The sequence below is a fragment of the Anomalospiza imberbis genome, chromosome 22 (genome assembly GCF_031753505.1).
Source record: "Anomalospiza imberbis isolate Cuckoo-Finch-1a 21T00152 chromosome 22, ASM3175350v1, whole genome shotgun sequence".
Taxonomy (NCBI): domain Eukaryota; kingdom Metazoa; phylum Chordata; class Aves; order Passeriformes; family Viduidae; genus Anomalospiza; species Anomalospiza imberbis.
Window position 1 is genome coordinate 2,431,164 of NC_089702.1, and position 23,388 is coordinate 2,454,551.

The following is a 23,388-nucleotide window of genomic DNA, read 5'->3' on the forward strand; positions in this document are numbered from 1 at the left end:
CTCTGCTTTTGACAACACAAGTTAACCACATCCTGAAGGGGAAAGAAGGCTTTGCTCCCCCTGCCTGAGTTTCTGCTGCCTTCAAGAGAGCCTCTGCACAGGACACAGCAAGGGCTGCTGCATTGAGCCTGCTCAGCTCACACCCTCAGGCCCTGCAGACAGCCAGAGAAGAGCCTCAGCCCTTGCAGAGGCTCTGTGAAATTTGCATGGCAAATCCAAATCCAGTGAATCGCTCATTTCCTGCATTCTAACACCATAACGTCAATCAGGGGGAGCTGTTCATCAGCATTGTTATGCTTATCTTCCAGTGACATCCAGAACCTTTTCCTCAAGCAATCCACACCTTTTCCCAGTCCTTCAGGCAGATTTATATTTTGAGAATACTCCCTCAGACAAAGGAAGATAATTCCTCCCTCAGAGGAATCAGATGGACAGGAAAGAAAGCTCAATGATTAAGTGCTGTTATAATTCCTCAGTCATAAAGTCATGATGAAGTCTGGGACTAGGATTGGATCCATCCACATCTCCTCTACAAGGAGTTTACGAAGCAGCAGAGCCCTTTCTGCACCTCATGACACAATGGGAGGGACTGCCTTTTATAGTTCTGCCCCTTTCTTGCCCCCTGTGTTGACATCAATGTTTTAATTAAATTAATTCCATTTTGATGTTCCTCTCCCTGATTCATCCATGTAGGAAAGCTCTACAGTGAGCTGTTGGCCAGTGCCACACTTTGGCCAATCTGGGTTAAACCTGCTTTTGCTGACACCTCTGGCAGTGAGTGTTTCATTGCCCTAAAGCCCTCATTTCATGACAGGGTCCCAGATTGTCCCCACTAAGCCCTGGCTTTTCACTTTTGCATTGACAATGCAGAACATGCAGCTCAACACAACAGGAGAACAGAAGTGTTTCCAGTCCAATAGTAGGATTGTCCCAGTGTGGTTAATTCCACATAAGGGGACAGAATCTGCAGCTCTGCCACCTGGTATCAGCTGAGGAGAGTTTTGTAGAGAAACTGTGTTCACATTAAAATAACCTCTGTTAAAAGAAGCCCATTTATATGTGGCATTTTCCTGAAATCTGAAAATATAATATTGTCCTAGAAGGGATCCCAGGATAGCAAAAGAATGGAGGATGACTATAAGCAGAACCCTTTGCTACAATACATTTTGACAGTACTATCCTATTCTCCTACAGATTAATTTGTGTCCCTATTTGATTGTGCTCAGACAGCCTTTGAAAATCTCCATGGGTTGAGCCCCTGTCCCTGGAGACATCCAAAAGCCCCCTGGACATGGTCCTTGGCAAACAGCTCCAGACAGTCCTGCTAGAGCAGGGGAGACCCAGTCACCTCCAGAGGTCCCCTCCAACCTCAATCCTTCTGCATTTCTGTGATACCTTTCTCATGATGTGGGAAATGAGAAGAAGTTTAAAATTTTCTTTATTAGATTTTTATTCAGGGGGTTTGTTCACCTTTTCCCAGGGGAAAAGGAACTGAATTTTTTTGCAAAGGAATATTGCAGTGCTCAAGGCCTGATGAGCTTAACTTCTCAAGAGACTGTGAGTAGCACAGAAGATACACAGAAGATAATAACCATAAAGCAACATCAACTCCAAGCATCAGCTCTGACATGGCCAGAGACACCTGGTCTGGGAAAGATAGATAAGAGAATGAAGAATGAGAAGCTCAGTATCATTGAAGGCCAAGGGATCACTAGCCATTAGGAAAAAAATACTTGTAACTGTTGTCACAAACAATAGTGTTTGAGATAGCTTTAAAAATCTTCATCAAGGGTATGAGCCAAAATCTGATTTAATATTAAGCAACAAAGCAGGACAAGTTACTACTACTTACAGGACAGCTAAGGCACAACAAATCAAGCAACAACAAAACCAAGCAAAATCCATGCAGTCAAAATAGAAATTAACTGAGAACTCCCTAGGGTTGGGGGTGTGTGCGGCTGTGTGTGTATGAAAAGACACTGCATGCAAATATAAAAAGGAACATGGCCTAAAAGCTTAATAGCAGCACTCAAACTTAACAGTTCTTTAGCTTAACTTATACCTCAAGTCTAGTAATTTAACATAGGGAAAGCACTTAACTTCTGCCCAACTTAACTTAAACTTTATTTATAGCTTAACCTTAACAATGTAACAGGGGAATAACACTTAACATCATTTAATCTATCAATATAACTTCAGTTCAAACTTAGCAACTTAACAAAAGGTTGCTTAGCAAAACTTAGCTTATGTTTAAAAACTTACCAAAAGACCAACACTTAGCAGCACTTAAGTAAACTTGTTACTGGGGGAGAACGGTCGAGCTGTTTCTTGTTGTGGGAAGAATTCACTGCCATTGCTGGAGCCCAGCCCTGTACTGCTTCTTTCCTACTGTGTGTGAGCTTTTGCTCATAAGAGTAGCTGTTGGACTGGGACATTAGCAACACCCTCCCTCACTAGAAAGGACCCTCACCATCCACTCGGGGTGAGAAGGAGGGGGGAGTATGGGACTCCAAGCCCCCTGAGCCACCTCTGAGGGACCTTCTCCCGTCTGTGTTCAGGAGCCAGGCTGCCACTGCCCAGCCCTGCTGCTCCTCTGCTGCAGCTCTGGGTTCTTCCCTGCACTGTAACCCCACACCCTGCCCGCCGGGACACCTCGAAGCTCCTCGAAGCAGAGTTTTTGATATATTTTGTTTCTGCCCTGCCCAGGGATCTGCTTGCCTCTGCCATTCCAGCTCGCCACTCCAAGCTTCCTGCTACAGCTCCTTTTGCCATCCAGAGGGGCACCAGGACCAGCTGCTGCAGCACATTTTGCCACCCATAGTGGCACTGAGACCAGCTGCTCCCTGTGAGTTTTGCAAAGGGAGCCACCTCCCCTCTCCTCCATCGCCTGAGCCGCCATTACCGTGTGAGGGAGAGGCGGCCGAGCCGCGCCACAGCGCCCCCTGCAGCCCCGGGGGAATCAGTGCACCCTCCCTGATCAGCTGTGAGCCAGCAGCGCCCCTGCTGGCTGTGCTCGGAACTGCACCAAAGGGGAAAGTGCCTGCGGACAAGAGAGGCTGGGACTGGGTGTCTGATTCTGTTTGCTGCTGCTGCTGTTGTTGTTGTTTCCCTTGTTATACATACACATACTAGTAAAGAACTGTTATTCCTTTTCCCATACCTTTGTCAGAAAGCCCCATAATTTCAAAGTCGTAATAATGTGAAGGGAAGGGGGTCATATTCTCTATTTCAAGGGAGGTTCCACCCTCCTTGGCAGACAGCTGTCTTTCAAACCACAACAGTCTCACACACAGTGTGGTATCTGACATCTGTCCTGCTGAGCAAGTCAAAATGGTGAGAGCTCTCTCCTGTGGCAGAGAACATTAAAAGCATCCTGAAAGAACAAACCTCTTTCCAAGCGCTTACATGAGAAAGCAGCATGAACAACAAGGAAATCTGAATAGCAGGGAGAATATTTTGCTCACTGGCAAACTGAAAACTGTATTTAGAGTGAACAGTAAACCACCCATGTGTTATCTATATTATTCTTACACTATATCCAAAACACAGCACTGCTCCAGCTACTAAGAAGAATATTTTTCTCTCAAATTTTTATTTATATCTAGAAAGAGGAGTGTTTATGTTTCCAGTCTACACCTTTCTTGCTTCTGCAGAAAGGTATGACAATGACCTCATTCTCATATATTGACCAAGGTTCAATATCTGAAAGGTTTCTGTGCCCAAGACACAAAGGATGGAGCCAGAAAGGCTCTGGCAGCTCCAGGCAGGACTCCCAGTCTCATTCCTTCAGTGGATTGGCTTTCCCAGAGCCAGCAAGAATGTGACAGAAGGAGAAGTTCAGGACAGTATCAACATTGCTTCATTACATGATCCCTTTGCAGCTCAACCCCCTGAATTCACACATATCAAAGCCTCAGCCTTGCCCTTGCAGAAATCCTCAAGGTTTTTCCCATGTGGTGCCCCACAGTGTTCTAGTGCCAGAATTCCTTACCCTCAGACCCATGACCCCCTCTGGGCACAGCACAGCAACCTGACCTGGGCTTTATTTAGTACTTTCCTGCCAAAGTGGCACAGGGAAGGGTGCTGCCAGTTGAAGTTCAGATGGCTCTGGAGGGGATGTGGCTGATGCTGTTCCTTTGTCCTTACTCTAAGGCCAGGCTGGGTATCAGAGCTCTTCCTGTGCCCATCACTGCAGCTGCTGCAGCCCCGGCTGCAAGGCTTGTGTTTGGGAGGAAGGAGGGGCATGTATTTAAAAGGATACTCAAAGCAAACATCAACATTTCTATGAGTTTTAATTTGCTAGAAGTAATTTAAGTACATGGAATGAGCCCCCCCCCTTTTTTTTTTTATTTTTTTACTTTTAAAATTTGATTTCCTCATAATATTATTTTTAATTTGAACATTTTATTTGAGAGGGTAAACCAGACTGTGTTCCACTTGCTCTTCACATAAACCTTTAGATATGTTTTGATCAGATGATAAATGTATTCTTTTCTTGTTTTTCACTTAAACAGTATCAAACTCCACAAGAATGGACAATATTAAATAGCTTTTTGTACCACTGAATCCTTCTGTTTTCATATAGCATCAAAAATAAAATGCAATAACCATATTCCCACATCTGCTGGATATATTCTGACCAGCCTGTTCTGTTTCCCCCAGATACTAAAAAGCTCCTGTTAAAATTAGATCTACTGATGCAAACTGAACTTCTTACCCTGATCTCTCCTGCTACCTTCTGGCCAAAGTGTTTATTGTTCTCACAACACTTTCAAATTATTGAAATCCAGCAAATAGCTCAAACAGGAGGGGAAAAAAAAACACACACACACACCAAAAAAAAAACCCACCAACCAATCAAAGAAACCACCCAAACCCCACAAGAAGAGTTGTGCCTGCACATGCCACAAATTAAATTTCTCTGCTCTTCATTTGCATTCTGGCCTTGCCAGCAGATGCAGTTGGAAACTCTTGCTAAGGGATACAGAGGCTTTGGAAGGCCCAGAATCAGGAAGCTGAAAGAGCTGCATTTGAAGGTTCAAACTAAAGCAGAATTACAGCTGGAAGTGATTTGTAACAGAAGAAATGGAGTAGAATACAGGCAGCACTTGCAGCACTGCTTTCAAAATTCCTCAGTATTTCTAGAGGAGTTTTAAACAATAAACTGATCAAGAAACTTGGTGGACAAAATTTCCTGGGCTGGAGGAAAGATGTCTTGATGGGGTTAAGGAATGGCTTTGTGCCCCAAGAAGCTGTTACACCTAAGTAAGGTCTTCCAAAGGTTTGGATGCCTGGCTAAGCAACCAGCAAGTCTGAACCAGCAAGGAATGCAGCCCAAGCTTCTGGCTTCAGGCAATGAAGAGGCTGATAAGGAAATTAGGGAATGCAAGTACCTGGTGCCCGGGATAAGGATATTATGAGGAAGTTGTTTCCTGCAGCTGAGGTGCCCTCAGGAGCTCCGGTGCTTGGGTGAGGTATCTGCCGAGGGCTTTCTCACTGAGGCTTCTCATATCAAGTTCTGCTTGTGGACCTGGCTCTTTCTGCCAACAGGTGAGTCTGTTTGCATGGCACAAACCTTTAATTTGTGATTCTTTAATTTAATCCAGCTGGGAATTCAGGCGGCTGTGCTTTGGAGCTGTGTCCTTTAGGCATCCCTGTACCAAGGGTGTGCTTTGAATAGCTGTAAGGGTCTAGTGGAACAGGCAAGGAGAGGAGGGTGGGACTCAAAGGGCAGCCTCAGACATGGTCACTTGCTGTGGGACTCTGGGAAAATCCAAATTATCCTTTGGTGGATAACTCACTCTGTGAAACAGGAGACAGCAATTAAATCCCTTAAATCTTGTTCTGTAGCAAAGTGGTGCAGGGACTTGGAAGAGGATGGAATGGCCTGTTATTGTCTTTAAATTAATTTGAATTAATAAAAGTTTTTCTATCTATTTTATAGACATACATAGAGTTTTCCAATTATATATGTAGCATCAGTGGGAGAGCTCCCATTTGTTGAGCGAGTTTGTGTATTTGGAAGTCTGGGTGAGATGTTGAAAACTGTTCAGTGGTGTCATCTGCTGCTTTTCAGCTCTTTTTCCTTCCTCATCTTAGCCAGCTTCTAGCTGAAAAGATTGGTAGGGATTGCGCATAGGGAATGGCTTGGAAAGGTAATGAATTTGTATAGAAATAATTTTTGCATGGGCAGGCACAAAGGTTTCCCATCTCTTAATTTGTAATTTGAACAATAATCATTCCTCCTTCCCTTTAGTTCCTTCATTCCTCACTATGCTGTACAGTAATTTTGGGAATGGCACTTGGGAAAGTTCCAAATGCTAGTTTTTTTGTGCTGTGGCTGACCTACAGAGAAAAACTCGCCTGGACATGGTGAGAAGGGATTAATTTGTGAAGTGCTATTCCACTGACACTGGGAGTTGCTGCTGAGCAGGAACCACAAACACTTCAATTTACCAGGATAACCCTGAGTAAAGACAAAATCCTGGCTCTTCATGCCAGCCAAGAAGAAAATATCAGCTGCTGGTTCTAATTGTTTCCTTTTCCTTATTTGCTGCAAGTAAATGTACTTTGAGACTGCTTGACTGCAGTGGAAGTGATGGACTGAGCTATTCTGGAAGGGATGCCCAGATTTTTTTTCAGCTGATCCTGAATATCCATGCAAAATGTTTTTCTCCCATATAGAGTGGGACACAGAAAAAGAGATTGCATTCCAGGGAAAAGTAAAATTTTTGAATTTTCTATTTGCTCCAAGGAAAATCTGCATGTATTCAGTTATTTTAGAAACCAGCACAGAATTATTGATTTCATCACAATCACATCAGTTAGCAGTTACCATACCAAGAAAAGTGTGGTTGGTTTTAGAGCTGCTGATATTTTCATGGATCTTTCATGGCTTTAAATATTTAATCCCTACATATAATTTCCAAATCACTTTAAAACAAATATTATTAATACTTCTATGTGATAAGGAACAGTTAAAAACCATCATGTGCAATGGAAACACCTTAAATTTCATGAGAGGAGGGAGGAGGATTTTTTGTAAAGGGTGGAGCTGCTGTGGGCAAGCTCATTGAGACGCTCCAGTTTGTGTCTGGATTTCGGCTGACAGTGGTTTCAGGTGAGCTGCTCCTCTTTGGCTGGAGGAATGTGGGGATGATATTTCCATTTACTCCCATTTACAATTCCAAAATGGGGGAAAAAAAATGACAGAAGCACAAATAATTTCCCTGCCAACTACAGCAGGCGGTTTGGGGAAGCAAAATGAGGATAATGCATAAAATTCTGCTTGCAGCAATTGCTTTCAAAGCTTTAGTCTAATACAGTAATGAGGCATCTTCCCAGGGATATAATTCAGAACAGAAATGCAGCTGAGTAAGAAAAAGTGGAAAAAACACTGTAAATGGATGGATATAAGCAAATTATACCACAATATTCCCTGTGCATTTAGATGAACCTAATACACAGAGATTAAATTTTAGTTTAATTTTTATTACTTTATTTTTTATTTTACTTTAATTTTTAAAATAATTTCAAAGTGCCTTTTTCTTTTTATTATTTACATTTTATTTTTATTCAAATTCATTTAACTTTTGAAGGCCAGTAGCAACTGAGATCCTTGCTAATATATCAGATGTTTTCAGTTTGATGTCATTCTGCAAATTCAGACCTGCTTCTGGCTGGACAAACTGGTTGTGGTTGCCTGTCCAATGAGAACATGAGAAAGGGTTGGGAAGCTACTGCCTGTTCAGAGACAGAGACACCATGTAGAATTGTTTGTCCTGTGTGGAAGGGTTTGAAGTTACATTTGAGAAAAGAAAATTTGGATTAAAATCCTACTATACTTTTTTTTTTTCTACACATCAGCAATTTTTAAAAGATCTAGAAGCAGTGCATGAGATTAAAAATGAATCACATGCATCAGTCTGCTTTGCTTCATTTATTTTTTAACTCAATTATTTAACAAACCTTTCTATGGTACTGAAAACACTTGTGGAAAATACCAGCTTACTTTTTGTCAAGGGATTATAACTCACCCTAAAACTCACTCAGCGTAAGACCTTCTGAGCTTGCTTTGTTTTCTTTTTTGTCTAAAAGGTTATTTCTCCTTAAATATGAGGAATACACAGACCAAATCCAAATGTGGGAAAACATCTCCATGAAATCTCTTGATTTACAGCTAAACTAGACAGGAGAAAATAAGTTTTTGTCCTCAGGAAATCATCAGCAGTAATTCAGTGTCCCTGAATCCAAAGTGACCAATTTACACTGCTTTCAGCACAAGTTAGTGTTTTTTTTCTCAGCAGCACTAGAGCAGCCCCTACAGCCTTGTCGGGTGAAAAACATGTGGTTTTGTAGTTTTATCGTGAAATTCTAATGGAGAATTCTGAGAAGGAAAGTGGTTGGAGCAGAAGCATGTGGTTGTCTCAAACAGCTGCTATACATGGAGATCTTGGAATTAATACTCAGAAGAGCCTTAAAGAACAGGGTGTTTTACACCAGGCTGAAACAAGTGATTCTTCATGTTCAAGTTGTGAGGACTCAGCAAGTTTTGAGTTCAAATTTTTGCAAAATTTCTTGAGTTTTTGTGAAGTTTCTTACTGTTGTGATATACCACATTTGAGAAAATAATTTTCCATCAAGGAAGAGCTTAATAATAAAGTTAAGGAATTCTGAAGAACAGTAAAGAACCTGATCATTCCATAGTAGTTATGAAACAGTAAAAGGTTCCTGGAATTGTGTGGCTTCCACAGATTTTAAAATCATAGTTCAGAGTGGCATTTTGAGATGGTCTTGTGATAACTTCCACAGCAGTGGGAATGATGGAAATGGCAATGCACTCAGCTTTGGGACAAGGACTGCTCTGAAGGTAAATCCAAGTGAGTATAATAGAAGAGGAATAAGGAAAAAACAATGTGAAGGAAAATGAATTTTCTGAGTATATTCCACTCTTCTGTTTGCATGTAAGTTGTCAGAGTTACTGATGTGTAGCTGGTCTTGTGCAGGCCAGAAAAAGAACATACTGAATTTGGGACCTGCAGTGACAGTTTCTAGAAATCTCTTTGCATTTGTTGGAATGCAAATAGAGGCAGAAATAGAGGCGTTGCTCTGTAGATGGCCTGTCTATAATTTTAGATACAAAAAGATTATATAAGTGTTTGTGGTTTTGTTGTTGTTTGGTTTGGTTTGTTTTGGGGTTTACTGTTTTGTTGTTTGGGTTTGGGGTTTTTTCCCCCAAAACTGAAAATGTGAGAACAAAGGCAGATTCATATCTTAGAGAGGAGTAAATCCTTAAGGCTTCATCATTATTTTGGTGCTGTTCAGAGGATGGGGACACTTGGATGAGGAGTTTAGACAGTTTTGATGTGAGATGCCTGACGTTGCAGGCTGGTGTAAGCTGCAATAAGATAAGCACCAACTGAGGTGGATGTACAAAGTGCTGTAGGAAAATTTCACTCCTGTCTTGCTTTTTCTTGTTCATCTTCTTGCTCACAACTAATTATTCTGATTTCTATAGTTGCTTCTATCACAGGAGGATGGACCACAATCTGTGATAGATGTGAGCTGGGCTGGTGAGATAGGATCCCACAGCTCTGGGATTCACTGTATGGAATTGTCACGAGGATTTTTTCAAGCATTTCAATCACAGAATGGTTTGGGTTGGAAGGGACCTTAAAGACCACCTCACTCCAACCCCCTTCTCCAGACCTCGTCACCTTCCCTAGGTTAGGTTTTGACCTAGGAAGCTTGAAAAGCAACACCATGAGAGATCTATGAGCACACATCAAAGTTGAAAATCTCCTTTTACTCAGAAGCTGCTGCCAGCAGTTTTGGTAAAGCTCTTTGTCACAGTGAAACTCTGGAGGTAGCTACAACAAGCTGACTTTTGGAAAAGGGACAAAACTCTCTGTTTATCCAAGTAAGTGCCAGAAATTTATCAAAAACTGAACTTTATAATACTGTCTTGGTTTGAACAGACAGGTGTCTGTTTAAGGAAGGCAGGAGCCTCTCTCTTGGAATGGAAAATGTAAATTCCTTCTTTATGAATTATTATAGTTTTGAAATTAAAAGACTTTCAGGTAAAAATATGGGAATAGGAATTACAGTTTTTTATTAGGAAAACTAAAAACACAAATGTAATGGTACAAACAAACAACAACAACAAAAAAAAACCCCTACTGACAGAGTCAGAATACGACTTGACACCCTGTGGGTCAGGGTGGTGGTAGTAGTCTTATTAAATGGTGGTTATAGTCTTCTTGGAGTGACAGGTGTGGCTCTGCTGAAGTAGTTATCTTGTAGAAGAGTGGCATTTTTCTCTGAAGGTGTAGTGGTGGTGGTATTTTTTTTTTGGCATTTAGTGGAGAACAAAGCTGTTTTTCCAGGAATTTAGTGGGAAACACCATGGCAGGGTGTTGGAGTGCGATGACCTTTAAGGTCCATTTCAACCCAAACCATGCTATGTGTCCGTGATTCAGGGGATTAAAGATAATTTTTTCCCTAAATGGCAATCTTTTCAATACCAAGAGTAAGTGGATGTGTCACCTTTCAGATACAGAATAAGTGAATATTCATCTTGAAACTGTCAGACTTGTGAGTCTGGTTGACTACCTTTCAACAAAATATTCAAAGTCAAAGCTGCCATCCCAAGGGGATTTGGCTATAGTAAAAATGCAGCAAACCCCGGATGGTGTGAAGAAATGATGATGTCTGGCTCCAGATCAGAAGGCTGAAGGATAGCTTTATAAAAACTATACTATATTACATTAATATACTATTTAAAGAGATACTATATTATTTTACATACTTACTTCTTACCTAACTCACAAAACTCGTGACTCTCTGCTGAGAGTCCGAGACACAGCTGGATCTGATTGGTCATCAAACCCAAACAACCTTCACCATAATCCAAACCAGCAATCACTTCAGGTAAACAATCTCCATACCACATTCCACATGGGGAAACAAAGAAGCAGAGATAAAGATTGTTTTCTCTTCTTCTCTCTGTGCTTCTTCTGAGAGACAGAATTCTATCTCTCTGTCCAGAGAATGTGAATGTCACAGATTTGTCTTCCATCTTCTTCAGTGCTTTTTAAGGTGGTTTTATTTTCAGAGTTAATATCCCCAAGATGAGAACTGTACTTGCAAAATGTCCATGTTTTCCTATTGGTTATAAGGGACACTAGGATTGTAGTAAATTTAGACAGCTCACAAGTGCAGGGCATGTTTCTGGTCTCTCAAGATACCTCATTTCCCTGAACATGTACTTCAGAGGGTCAGTTTCTTTTCAAATCAAGGTTTTTACAAGTTTTACCTTTAGAAATTGAAAAATGCATTTGATAATTACTCCTTTTTTAATAAGTAGGGAGAAAGTCTGTCATAGATCAGAAATGTCCATGGCCAGGATTTTGTAAACATTTGCCAAGGTGTAACTTTGGAGGTGAAGATCAAGGGCTTAAATAAAGTAAAGCCAGAAAGAATCATGAGAGGTTGTAGGAAGGAAGTGCCTGTGGTTCTGAGGATTGCAGGCAGGTAGGTCTGGGCAAAGATGTCCAGTACTAGCTCCCCATGGAGATGAACTGATAATTTGGGAACTTTCTTATTCTGAGTTTCCAGAATTGAAGTGGGGAATGCTATGTGAATACTTATATTTCAGTAGCCCAAGAAATTTGATGTTTAATTTATATCTAACATAGATTTTAAAATCACTGGGATAGCAAAGGCTGTGAAGAATTTTTGCATGTCCTTACCTGACTTTGATCACTGAAATCTATTGATGGAAATTTTCTTGAGTGTCTTCATCTTCAGCAAGTTTTCTAAGGTGGCTTTTTTTTCTGCAGCCTGCAATTTTAGTGTTCAGAAAATATCACTGTACATGGATTTTCATTCCAAGGTAGACTATCAGACCTGCTCAGTAGGAGCAGGTAAGAACTTAGTGGTTTTAGAAATACTCAGTTTTCATTTATCTGCAGGTGAAATAAATGCAAAGCAGCTTTCATTTCAACTAGAGTGGCTCAGTGTTTTGGATAAGACTATTCCTGCCTGTGAGATTGGATGTGGTACAAGCCTTTAACAGGAGAAGGGAAAACACACTGCTGCAGTGTGTTTTGCCAACATTCACCAGGAACAACTTCTTTTACTTTTAAGCCAGATATTTTTGCCAGCAAATGAGGTACCAGTAGAAACTGAGTCCATTAAGGTTTTTATTACTGCACACATCACTATTCTAAGTTCTCCCTGAAACTGGTAATTCACCTTCACAAATGGAAATAAGATACTGAAAAAAATAGGGTTTTTTTTTCCTCAGGAAGGATTGCCTTGTAATTATTTTTATGGCTGAAAGCAGACATACAGTTAAGATGGAGTGATAATTACCACTTGGTGAAAAAAAATCAGTTTCCAGTTTAAAGGAGAAAGAAAAGGAAGGGGTACATATAATTGGGTGTAACAGGTTGATGTTGATGTCTCTAGCTAAGCCATGAGTCTTATTCCATAATAAACTATGGACATTATCATCTCCTACTCCCAATCTTCTTTAGTTGGCTTCTCTTCCAGGAAAGGAGGAGTTAAAAAGGGAAATAATTTCTTTGGATGGTTTTTGCAAAGCACTTTCTGGCTGTGTGAACACAGGAAACTTTGGGAAATTAACTTTTGGACAAGGAACAAGAATTATTGTAAAACCAAGTAAGTGAAGATGGATAACTTAATAATTACACTTCTGTGATCTTTTTTTCTAAATATTTAATTTGTTTGAAGGTGTAGGAAATCTTGTCTCTGTTCTGGTAAGTGTCCATAAGACTGAAAACCTTTTCATTATTGGTTTTTCTTAACGCTTCTCAAATGTACTGTGTTACCAGGGCAGTGGCATGGAATGATTCAGTCAAATCTTTTTTTGTTCTTTGATATATTGACACAATAACGGTTGCAGAGAAATGTAGCAATACTAAATACTGTCTTTTTGTACCAATGAAATACCTTAAAAGGGAAAAAAAGTGAATTGAAGGCTTGTTTGCTTTTACAGACTCAAAATATCTACTGAAATGAGCAGAAAAGTATTAAATACAGTCATATATGATAAGATTTAGTTTAGCAAAATTTTAAGCAACAGAAATAAATTGCTGTGGATACCATCACCAGCAAAGCAAGACATTTTGCTTCACATTGGCTTCCACAGTGGAACAGAGTCCACAGAATCTGCTCAGTTCATCTGCAGTGGTTTCTATAAAGACCTTTGTCACCGTGTGTCTGCTGGTGACAGGAAGGTCACTTTTGGTGGAGGAACTCATCTGTTCGTGCTTCCAAGTAAGTCTTCCAGGAAAAGCAGTGTTTCAGCATTTGTTTTCACTCAAAAATGGTGTTTTGTCACATGCCAGACCCAGTGAGAGCCCATTCCATACCACTCCTGAGTACTCAGCAGAGCTGGATGCAGAAATGTTCTTGTGCTCTGCTCCCAGATCCCGCTGGAATCATGAATTCAGATTCCTCCTAGAGCTTCACAGCAGTATAAACAGTCAGGATAACTGTAAGTGTCTGTTCAATTCTGTTCTGCCCTTGCAATTTCTGTGAGGTGTTTTTTATAAAGGAGTTTGTATTCAAGTCTCCAGAGCCAGGTTTTCGTCCAAGCCAATATCTGACAAAGTGCACCAACTTTTTCAGGGGCTAGGACACATTTCCTACCCATTCACAGGTTTTGGCAGTGCTAGTTCAAAACTACTGCATTGTTTGGGCAAATTCAACAATCAATATGTAATTGGAAGTCATTAGACTTCCAATCTGAAATTATCGAAGCTACCCTCTGGGGCTCAGATATTCGAGCTAATGAAAAGTCATCTCATTCTACCAAGCTGAATTACTTTGTTGCCCATTGAATATCTGGGATTAAATGGGTACTTGGGAGGCAGATATACCTGAGAAACAGAAATCAGTAAAGTAAAATGAACTTTCTTTTCACTTTGTAGAAAGAAATCAGAACAAACCTTTTTTCATACAAAAATCTCCAATTTGCAGTCAAAATTTAAATAAAATACCTGAGAAAGAAAGGAGGAAAAACAATCCTGACAGCATTTCCCATGAATTTTTTGTGTACATCTGACTGGTTGGTTCTGGGTATTTTTCCATTTTGACCTGTGAAAGGCCCAACTTTTTCTTTATAGGCAGGTCCTGTGGCTCACCAGCGTAATTTTAGCAGAGTTCAAACTTCAGAGATGACTTTTGTAGGGAGCCCTCAGGCAGTGCAACTGCAGGAGGGAGAAAGCAGATATTTGGACAGGGGGCACAGTTGTGAGAACAAGTAAGTGTAGCCTGGTTAAGGAAGCAGCTTTTTTTACCTGTTTACCTTCCTACTCTGCCAGATATTTTGCAAATGTAGTCAGCTCAAATTACTGTTCCATCATGCAAGTCCACAGAGTATAATTCTTCTTCAGTTGTGATGATCTCACATACTGCAACAATCTTACACTTGGTTTTGCTGCCTGTGTTCTGTAGAGATCAGGCTAAATAATCTTAGTAAGTCCCCATTCCTGACTTGTGATCAGAATGGTGTTTCTGCCAGAATTTGCCTTGGATTCAAAGGTGAGAAACTGTGGTCTTGCTGAATTCTGTGATAAGCATTTCTCTTTTCCAAATGTCAGGAAATACTCCCTCCAGGGGAGGAGAATGGTAGTAGTGAAAAGTGGGATGTAGAAAATGGCAAGAGGAAACCCAAGGCTCATGCAAGCAACACCACAATGTGTAGGTTAATTCAGCTACAGACTTGGTATGATCCACATCTTCCTCAGGATGCAGTGAGTGATGTGTGCCCTGATTGGGTGCAGGAAGGAGAACTACATGGGGTTGCATTAATGAAATCTTCATTATTGCATTTCTGAAAACCTCCCATAAGCAATTCATCCACTTAAATATGTGTGCAACAACTCAGATATGCAATGAAGAGCTGAAATGGGCATATCCATCACAGAAACTCGTTAGGAGGATGGTTAATTACCTGACTGCAAGGGCAAGTTCTCTTTCTCATCTTTATATTTCTGTCACTGTTGAGTCAGGAATGGAAAATAAATGACACAGACTCCAGGTCAGAAGGCTAAGAGGCAAGAAGCCCCAGTTTATTGGAACCCCTTCTTTTGTACCCTGTTCCCATTCAGGTGGACCTGATTGGTCATTTATTCAACACATTTCACATGATTGCATAATTAAGAAGGCACCCTTTGGTGAACATCTTATGAGAAAAACAACTTGTTATGAAAACCACCTGCAGATAGTTTACCATTTGTTTAGCATTCTTCCTCTCTGGCCCCCTAAAACTTCCCAGACCGATTCATGGGAAAGCTTATCTGGCTTTCTGTCTCTCTGACCAGACTGTCATATCCACATATTTCAGTGAGCAGATGTAGTCTGAATTCTTAGTGAGGAGCAATGAATGGAGGCTTGCAGTTAGGATGGAAGTGTTTTCCTGTCCAGGTAGATTACAGAATGGAAATGCCTTATTGAATGCCAAATATACGCCTAGATTTTCTTTGCCAGGTTCAGTAAGTCTGTGAGGGGATTATCTGAGTTCACTCCTGTCCAGAAGCCATCACAGAGCAGGAGTTTCCCTGGTTTGTGTGTATTTGCAGAACAGGGAGGGTTTTTGCAAAGGAATTGAATGATGTGTGAATTCAGGAAGCAATTATGCAAAATTGCAGTTTGGCAAAGGAACAAGGCTCAGTGTTAAACCAAGTAAGTGCATGACCTGAACAAGAGTGTTTTGAGAAGTATTGGAGAATCAGAGGCTTGGAATTGATAGCATGTAATTACCCTGGGAGAGGAAAGGGAATCTCCTTCCATATCTGCTGCTTCTGGGGCTGAAATGAGCGTGGCTGGAAGATTTAGTGGAAACACAGCAGCAAGAAGAAGTCTGGGGGTTTTTTTGTAAAGTCTGAGAGCTCATGGACAGTAGCTGTTATGAGAGGAGTCCTTCCAGGAATTACAGTAAGTTTCTACTCGCACAAAGAATGCAAGGACTAAATTCCCAGCAACATGGAAATCATGTAAGTCAGTGTAGAGTGCCAGACAGATGACAAATCTTTCACCAAACTACAGAGCTGTCTCAATTCTCAAGTTGCTTGACCTTCATGGTATTCCTTGGTAGAATGAGATACTGCAGACAGTGTAAAAGAATGATTTTCCTTGTGCTTTTCACATTTATCCCTTTTGAAGAGCACCACAAGGTCTCTCCACATGTGGAATTACATATGCAGGAAAGGAGAAGATGGCTCTTCAGAGAACTGGCAAGTCTCTGTCCTATAAAAAAGTGATTTAATAAGTGTTAACAGGTATAGAAAAGCCTGCAGAAGTTCTGCTAATGTGAAATACTGAGCCAGGTGTCCTTGACAGATTGTCCCCAGTCACATCTTCCCCTGCAAAACCACTCAGGATGGGGGAGTGCAGAGCTTCTGGGAATGTCTGTCTTTTCGTAGGACAGCTTTCGAAATAAATGGATTTATTGGATAAATAAATCCATTTATTTCAAAATAAATGGATAAATAAATCCATCAATTATTATTTATTTATTGGATAAATAAATCCATTATTTCAAAATAAATGGATTTTCAACTCTAGGATTTCTGTAGGGAGGGTCGTAATTGATTCCTGGCTATCACAAACCCTCCCACAATCAGGGCACTTCATCATTCTTGACCTGTAAAAAGTATTGACACAAAACCTGCAAGGGGACACAGAAGAGGCAGCCCAGCATTTATTTTTTGGGGATCCCTAACAGGCATTTTGCACATGGAGTTTTATGTTGATGACAATAGAGTCTCCTGCCCTGGAAGCTGAAATGTGCAGAAAAGCACAGGGGTTTTTGTAAGGGAGTGTTTGACTGTGTGTACTCAGGAAATGCAGACAGACTGACCTTTGGAAGAGGAACCAGGCTGCTGGTAAAGCCCAGTAGGTATCTCCTCACCAAGGACAGACTGAATCTTTTAGGTTTTTTATTCGAATACAGAGGGAAAAGCTTCTTTACAACTGGAAGGAATGAGGGCATGGGGGAGGAGAGCACATTCTGAACAATTAGCTTCTAACTCTTTGCCAGGTGGCTGTGAGTGGAACAGCTCTGAAACTGCTGCTGTGCTAAAATCAGTGAATGTGTTTGTGTTGTGGAGCACCTCAGTTAGAGGAACCTCCTGGGGAATGTATTTGAGATGAACATACATGAATAACCTTTGTTTACTCAGAAGATTAGAGAGAACTGCTTTCTGAGACTTGGGTTTGCATCCCTTACTGGAGTCACTGTCAACCAAACAAACAGGAAAAATTGGGACCTTAGATTGGCTTTTCTCTGGGAGTTTCTGTCTGTTTAATTTTTCTTTGCTTCTTTCTCTAATAGGTCTGGTCCCTTGCTTAGCTTCTGAGATTGACTAGCTGGCTGATCTGCCTGACTCCTTCTTTAGACCATGAGAAATTTTAGAAGCAGCTCTGATAGTTGTTTAAACAAGTGGTGGAAATTTCATCCCCTTCTGAAATGTCAAACAGTGTGTTCTGGCTGTTAAAGGCTGAGGCTTTTCTGCTTTACCATTTTTGTATCAAGGCTGATTACTGTGGGATAACTGAGTCTTCCTGGAAACTCACCTTTGGGAGAGGCACAAAACTAATTCTGAAATCAGGTACATCTAAAAACAAATAGTTGTTTCACATTATAAGGGCAAGACTGAGATTCTTCTCTCTCCTAAACATTATAAAAATTGTCCAAGAACTTCAACTGTATTATGCTATTAGGGTTTGGATTTCTCCTGCATTCAGAATTGTTTCTGTCTTGAAAGATCAGAGGTATGCAGCTGGCAAAGCATCCTAATTTAGATTGAAATGTATGTGACAAGGGTGGCATCTGTTGTCCCCCTTGATCTCTTTTGGAAAACACACATATCTGTGTGGACCCAAAGCTGTGTGTGGTTTTTGTAAGTGAGTGTGTCACTGTGTGAATTCAGCATCTGGCTGGAAAGTGACCTTTGGAAGTGGGACACAACTGATAGTGAAACCAGGTAGGTGGAAAACCTGAAGGGAGTTATGGATAGGACAGCCTAATTCCTCTTTCCAGGAAAGCATTGAAACAGCCATTAAAATCCCATTGCTCTTTCCTTCTGAGAGCAACTGAAGGCCACAGCTTGACCTTGCACCAGAGGGAAAACAAATCATTATGAAGTTAAACACCTACTTGTGGGGCTGGGTTTTCGTGTGCCATATGTGTCACTAAGAGCTGTGACATTTTTGAGTCGTTTTCTTCACTACTGCCTGTTCCCAGGAACCTCCCAGACCTGCAGACCTCTCACTGTTCTTTTATTTCCATGGTCTAGAACCCAGGCAATGTCCTCATTAATTTCCAGAGGCTGCAGTTCCTTCTCTGCTGGGAAAACTGTCTTAGCCTTTGCTCTGTGTCTCCTACTTCTGGCTACAGAGAGGTTTCCATCCAAGTTGGCAGTCTTTTACAAAAAAAAAAAAAAAAAAAAAAAAAAAAAAAAAACCACCTGGGCTGTAATAGAAAGAGGCTGGAACAGACAGGGAATTTTTTGTTTGGGGAAACAAGAAATGTGTTTTAAAGCTGTGCAGGCAGGTCCAGGAGGAGATCTCTGCTTTTAATGCTGATCTAATGCTGAAGGAGGAATTTTGCTGTGGATTTCTTTGCATGAATGAAGCAGAAATCTTTCAGTCAGTGCCATCTCTGTCCAAATGGAACAAGATCATAAACTAGGAAAAATCTTTACAGGAAATGTAGTTAAAACTGACAAGGAGTTTACATGGGTAGACTAAGTTAAAAAGAATGTCAAGTAAGACCTAATTAAGTACTGGAGGGGAAAAAAAAGGGTTTTTGTTTTGAAGGCAAACACTGTGTGAATAGCTATGGAAACAAATTCACCTTTGGAAGCGGAGTGCAGCTAAGGGTAAAACCAAGTAAGGTTTAAACCAGTTTTTGCTCAATATTGTAGATCTAAAGAAGAAAGTTGCAAAAAGTCATACTAGTCATATGAGCTTATCATTGTCATTGCTAGAAGTGAAGGGATGGGACTGTTTTTAAGTTAAGAATGATTTATTGCTTAGATGAACATTAATCTTAGAGGCTGTGAGATTTTAGAGGAATAAGTATTTGGCTATAGTTCAAGAGTAGTCACAAGTTTCTTCATTACAAGGCAATATAAAACTTTCTAAACTAATAGACAGTTGCCGCAGAATTTATTTTACTTTTCTAACCTATTATTTTACTTACTTTTGTTGTACTGCAGATACTTTTATTTAATGGGCTTCTAACTCACATGCACACATTGGCTTCTGTTATAACTTTTAAACTCTTAGTTTACTTTATACAATTACATTACTATACTATAGACTCTTCACTATCTTACTCGATGCAGTTTCTCCCTCAGGGCATATTCTCACCTACAACTATAGCAATATAGGTTTATGATTTTTCTGCTTAATGTCTGTGTATTGTATTTTTACATCAATCTAAGCTTCTTCTAAGGCTTCAGATCAAATCCTTCAGTGAGTGTGTAAGTTTTTGTCTTTCTGATTCCCACGTGAGCTGAAGAGAATGTCCTCAATTACCCTGATCTGTCCTTCCTTTCAGATACCCAGTGTGGGGTCCTGACCACATTTCGTGCCATGGCCACGCCAGCTGGGGTTGCTTTTCTCTCTCAGCTTGTGGATGAACTTGTGCTCTGGCTGAGCTGAAAACTGCTGTGTGAGCTGTGGCACAAGCTCACATTGGCAGAGGGACACAGCTTCCAGTTTCAGCTGATAAATGCACCAATTTCTTGTTAACTCCTTCCATGTGGGTCAAAACTGCCTCATGCCCAGCGAGAATTTCAGGATACCCTTCCTGGGCTGGAGGTTCTTCAGTTATGGGGTTACATGTCACCTTCCCTTCCCTTCCCTGAAATTCCCTGGAATTCGCTGAAATTCCCTTCCCTGAAATTCCCTTCCCTTCCCTTTTCTCCTCTCACAGAAGGAGCAGTGTTCCCAAACAGGATTTGCATCCACAAATCCAAGAGTTCTCTTGACCCCACGGGCAGATCATGGCACTTTTCCCTTCAGGCCGTGGCTGAATCCTCCTGGCATTCAGCCCTGTCTGCTGGGCTGAGGGTGACCAGTGCTGCCAGGAGGTGGGGAAGGTTTTTGTTAGGAGAGGAAATGCTGTGTGAACTCAGGATCAGGTGCTTATGCACCCACCTTTGGCTCTGGAACCAGACTCACTGTTTGGCCACGTAAGTCCAGACCAGCTGCTGTGCTTTCTGTGCTTTCTGATGTGCTTGAGCTCATTCCTTGGGTGGCTGAGAGCAGCAGCCTGGCTGGGGTTTGGCCATCTCTGTATGTCCCTAGCCAGGGGTGACTTTCCTTTCAGAGAGTGTCCAAACCAAGCCTCCTTGCTCTGCCAGTGACTTTGGGAGGACTTTGGGATGCACACAGTGGCCACACGCCTGCTCCCATGGGCTCAGCTGCCCCTGGCCAGGCTGTGCTGTGCCACTGCAGCCCAGGGAGGCACGGGACCCAGGGCAAGGCTCTGTGTCCCCTCTGCTGCCCCTCTGAGCCAGGCCATGGCTGGGCAAAGGCTGGGGGAGAGGTGCTGCTCTGCAGGGGCTGGCTGGGCTTTTTGGTAGGGCAGGAAATGCTGTGTGATTCAGGCTTTGGCTACAACAAGCTGACCTTTGGCTCAGGGACCAGGCTGTCCATCCAGCCCAGTGAGTGAGCAGCTTTCTGTGTGTCCTTTGTCCAAAGTCCTTGAGTGTCCGCTGGAGAGTGTTCCACACGTGCTTGTTGTGTCTGAGCCGCCTTTGTTAGGGGATGGAGATTTCAGTGGTCATTTCATTTACTGCAGATGATGCAGAGGAGTCTCTGAGATGGAAACCAGCATGAGATACCCACTCCTTTAGCCCAGAGTATGACCAGCAGCCACTCTGGGGCTTGTCCTTGTAGGTTCAACAGTGCCCTTGATGCTGCAATGAGACCATGGCAGTTCTTCTCTTCAGGCAGTGGTTGCATCCTCCTGGCATTCAGCAGTGTCTGCTGGGCTGTGGATGAGCAGTGTGCTGGGTGGTAAGGAAGGTTTTTGTTAGGAGAGGAAATGCTGTGTGACTTTGGATCTGGCTACGACAAGGTGACCTTTGGCTCGGGGACCCGCCTGTCCATCCAGCCCAGTGAGTGAGCAGCTTTCTGGGAAAGCCTTGCCAAGGCTGGGACTTGTCTCTCATGGCTGCTCCAAATTGGGAAAGGCAAAGGGAACTGCTGCTTCTCGGGCAGCAGCTGGGGAACAGATGGTGCCTGGTGCAGGGAATGGAGCCTGTTGTGCCAGGGAGCTTTGCTGGTGCCTGCATGGGCAGGTGCTGTGTGCTTGAGATCAGGTGCAGGGCTGGCAGAGGAGTTTTTGCAATGGAATGTGTCAGGGTGTAAATGTGGCAGCCAGAGTCATTTTTGGCAAGGGAACGGTGCTCTCAGTCCTGCCAGGTGAGCAAGCCCTTGTCCTGGGAAGTGGAATTGCTTCATTTCTCTCTTGCCCTTGGTTGTTTGGAGGGGCACAGCTTTGGGAAACGCAATGTTTGCAGCCCTGCCATGCCCCCGTGTCCCCTGGATTTGGGTTTCCCACGAGGCCCCTGCCCTCTGCTCTGTTCCAGCATCCAGGGCCTTTTCTCAAGGGACTCTGGTGCCTGGGAGCATTTCCAGCAGGAGGATTTGCTCTTTAGACAATGAGCTGGGGGCATGGCAAAGCCATGCTGATGGTGCCTGAGCCCAAAGGAGCAGAGGGGAGGTTTAGGAGAGGGACAGATGGATAAACTCGTGCTCAGAGCTTGTGTGTGCCTGTGCAGGGGCCAGCTCTGGGATTGTGTCACGGGCTCTGCTCTGTTAGAGCAGCTCCAGCTCCCCTTGGGCTCAGGGCTCCAGTGCCCTCTGGCCAAGGCAGGGGCTCAGGGCCTGAGTGCTGCAATCTCCCTCCCCCAGCAATTCTGTCCTGGGGCTGGGCAATGCCAGGAATGGCCCAGCTGGAATGGAGAGCCAGGCTTTCTGTGCTGGAGCACCTCTGGCGCTGCAAAGATGCCTCCTGGAGCTGCAGATCTGGGCTGCTGGGAAGGTGCCCTGTGCCAGGGACCCTGATCCTCGCTGCCTCCGGGGGGTTCTTCCCTTCCCTTTGCCATGGCAGGGCAAGCAGCCTTTGGGGCAGGGATCCCAAACTGCTCCCTGCTACCTGAGGGGGAGCTTCTTCCCACCTCTGACATCTTTGGGGAGCACAGTCCAGTGCTGTTATCGCCAGGGACTGAGCAGAGAAATGGAGTTTGGGCCAAGAGGGGCCCAAGGAGATCTCTGGAAATCTGTGTGGGTGCTCAGAGCCTCTTGCAGGGGCAGCTCCAGGGCTGAGAGGATCCCAGGCCTGCAGCAGCCCTGAGGGGCTGGATGGAGAGGCCCATTTTGTAATGAGCTGTCACACTGTGTGAGCTCTGGAGGCTGGGAAAAACTGACCTGGGGGAGTGGAACCAGACTTCTCATTGCCCCAGGTGAGTTGTCTCCCCTCTGAGCCAAGGTGGGCTCGACATAATGTTGAGCTCCAGCCGCACCAAGAGCAGTGCAGTGGCTTTGGGATGAAATGTGCATGCAATTTCACCCCACAATTCTGTCTGGGGGCTGTGCTCCAGCAGCTGCAGCCCAGGACCAGCAGCCAGGAGAGGAAAGGTGAGCTGAGCTCGCAGGGAAAGGAAACTTTGGTGCTGAGCTGGAGAAGCCCTGGCCAGAGTGGGTTTCCCAGCAGAGCATGAGCCAGCCCTTTGGGCCCTGTGCTAGGAAGTCTCAATGCCAGGAAAGGACAGGGATTTGGCAAACTGCCTGAGAAAGGAAGCCCTGATCTTTTCTCTCTGCCTCCTCTCAGAGCTGCAGTTCCCAGGGCCAGGGGCATCTCCTGTCCCAGGGCTCATCGCTGTCCTCTCAGCAGGAGCCCAGAGCAGCTGAGAGGCCACCTGAGCCCTGGGTTCCTCAGGAGTGTCTCACTTTGTGTGCCCCCAGCACAGCCAAACTCCAGCTGGGCCAGGGACAAAGCTGCAGCTCCTGCCAAGGACCTTTGCTGCTGCTGCTTCCCTCCAGGCTGCTCCTCCTGCTGCATTCCTGGGTCCTGGTTGAGCCTGAGACAATACAAATCAACATTCTCCATTTCAGAAGGCTTCAAACTGTTTTTATTATAGCCTGCATGCTTTTTATACATTCTTACAAAGCTCAGAAGTTTACACTTTACTCATTGGTCACCAGAGACAAACAAAGTGCTGATGGGAATAGGCAGTTGCAGGTTTCTCTTATTTATCCTTCTTTCTCTTTTGGTTTTTATGTTAATGACCTTGGTAGGAAATTCTTTCAGGGGTAAACATGGATCCTCTTGTCAAA

At 43.0% G+C, this 23,388-nt stretch overlaps 1 gene segment (V, D, J or C); it reads left to right on the plus strand.

Moving 5' to 3' along the window:
- The window catches only part of LOC137486668 (T-cell receptor alpha chain constant-like), a 172,853-nt gene that overhangs the window by 114,468 nt on the left and 34,997 nt on the right, over positions 1 to 23,388 (plus strand).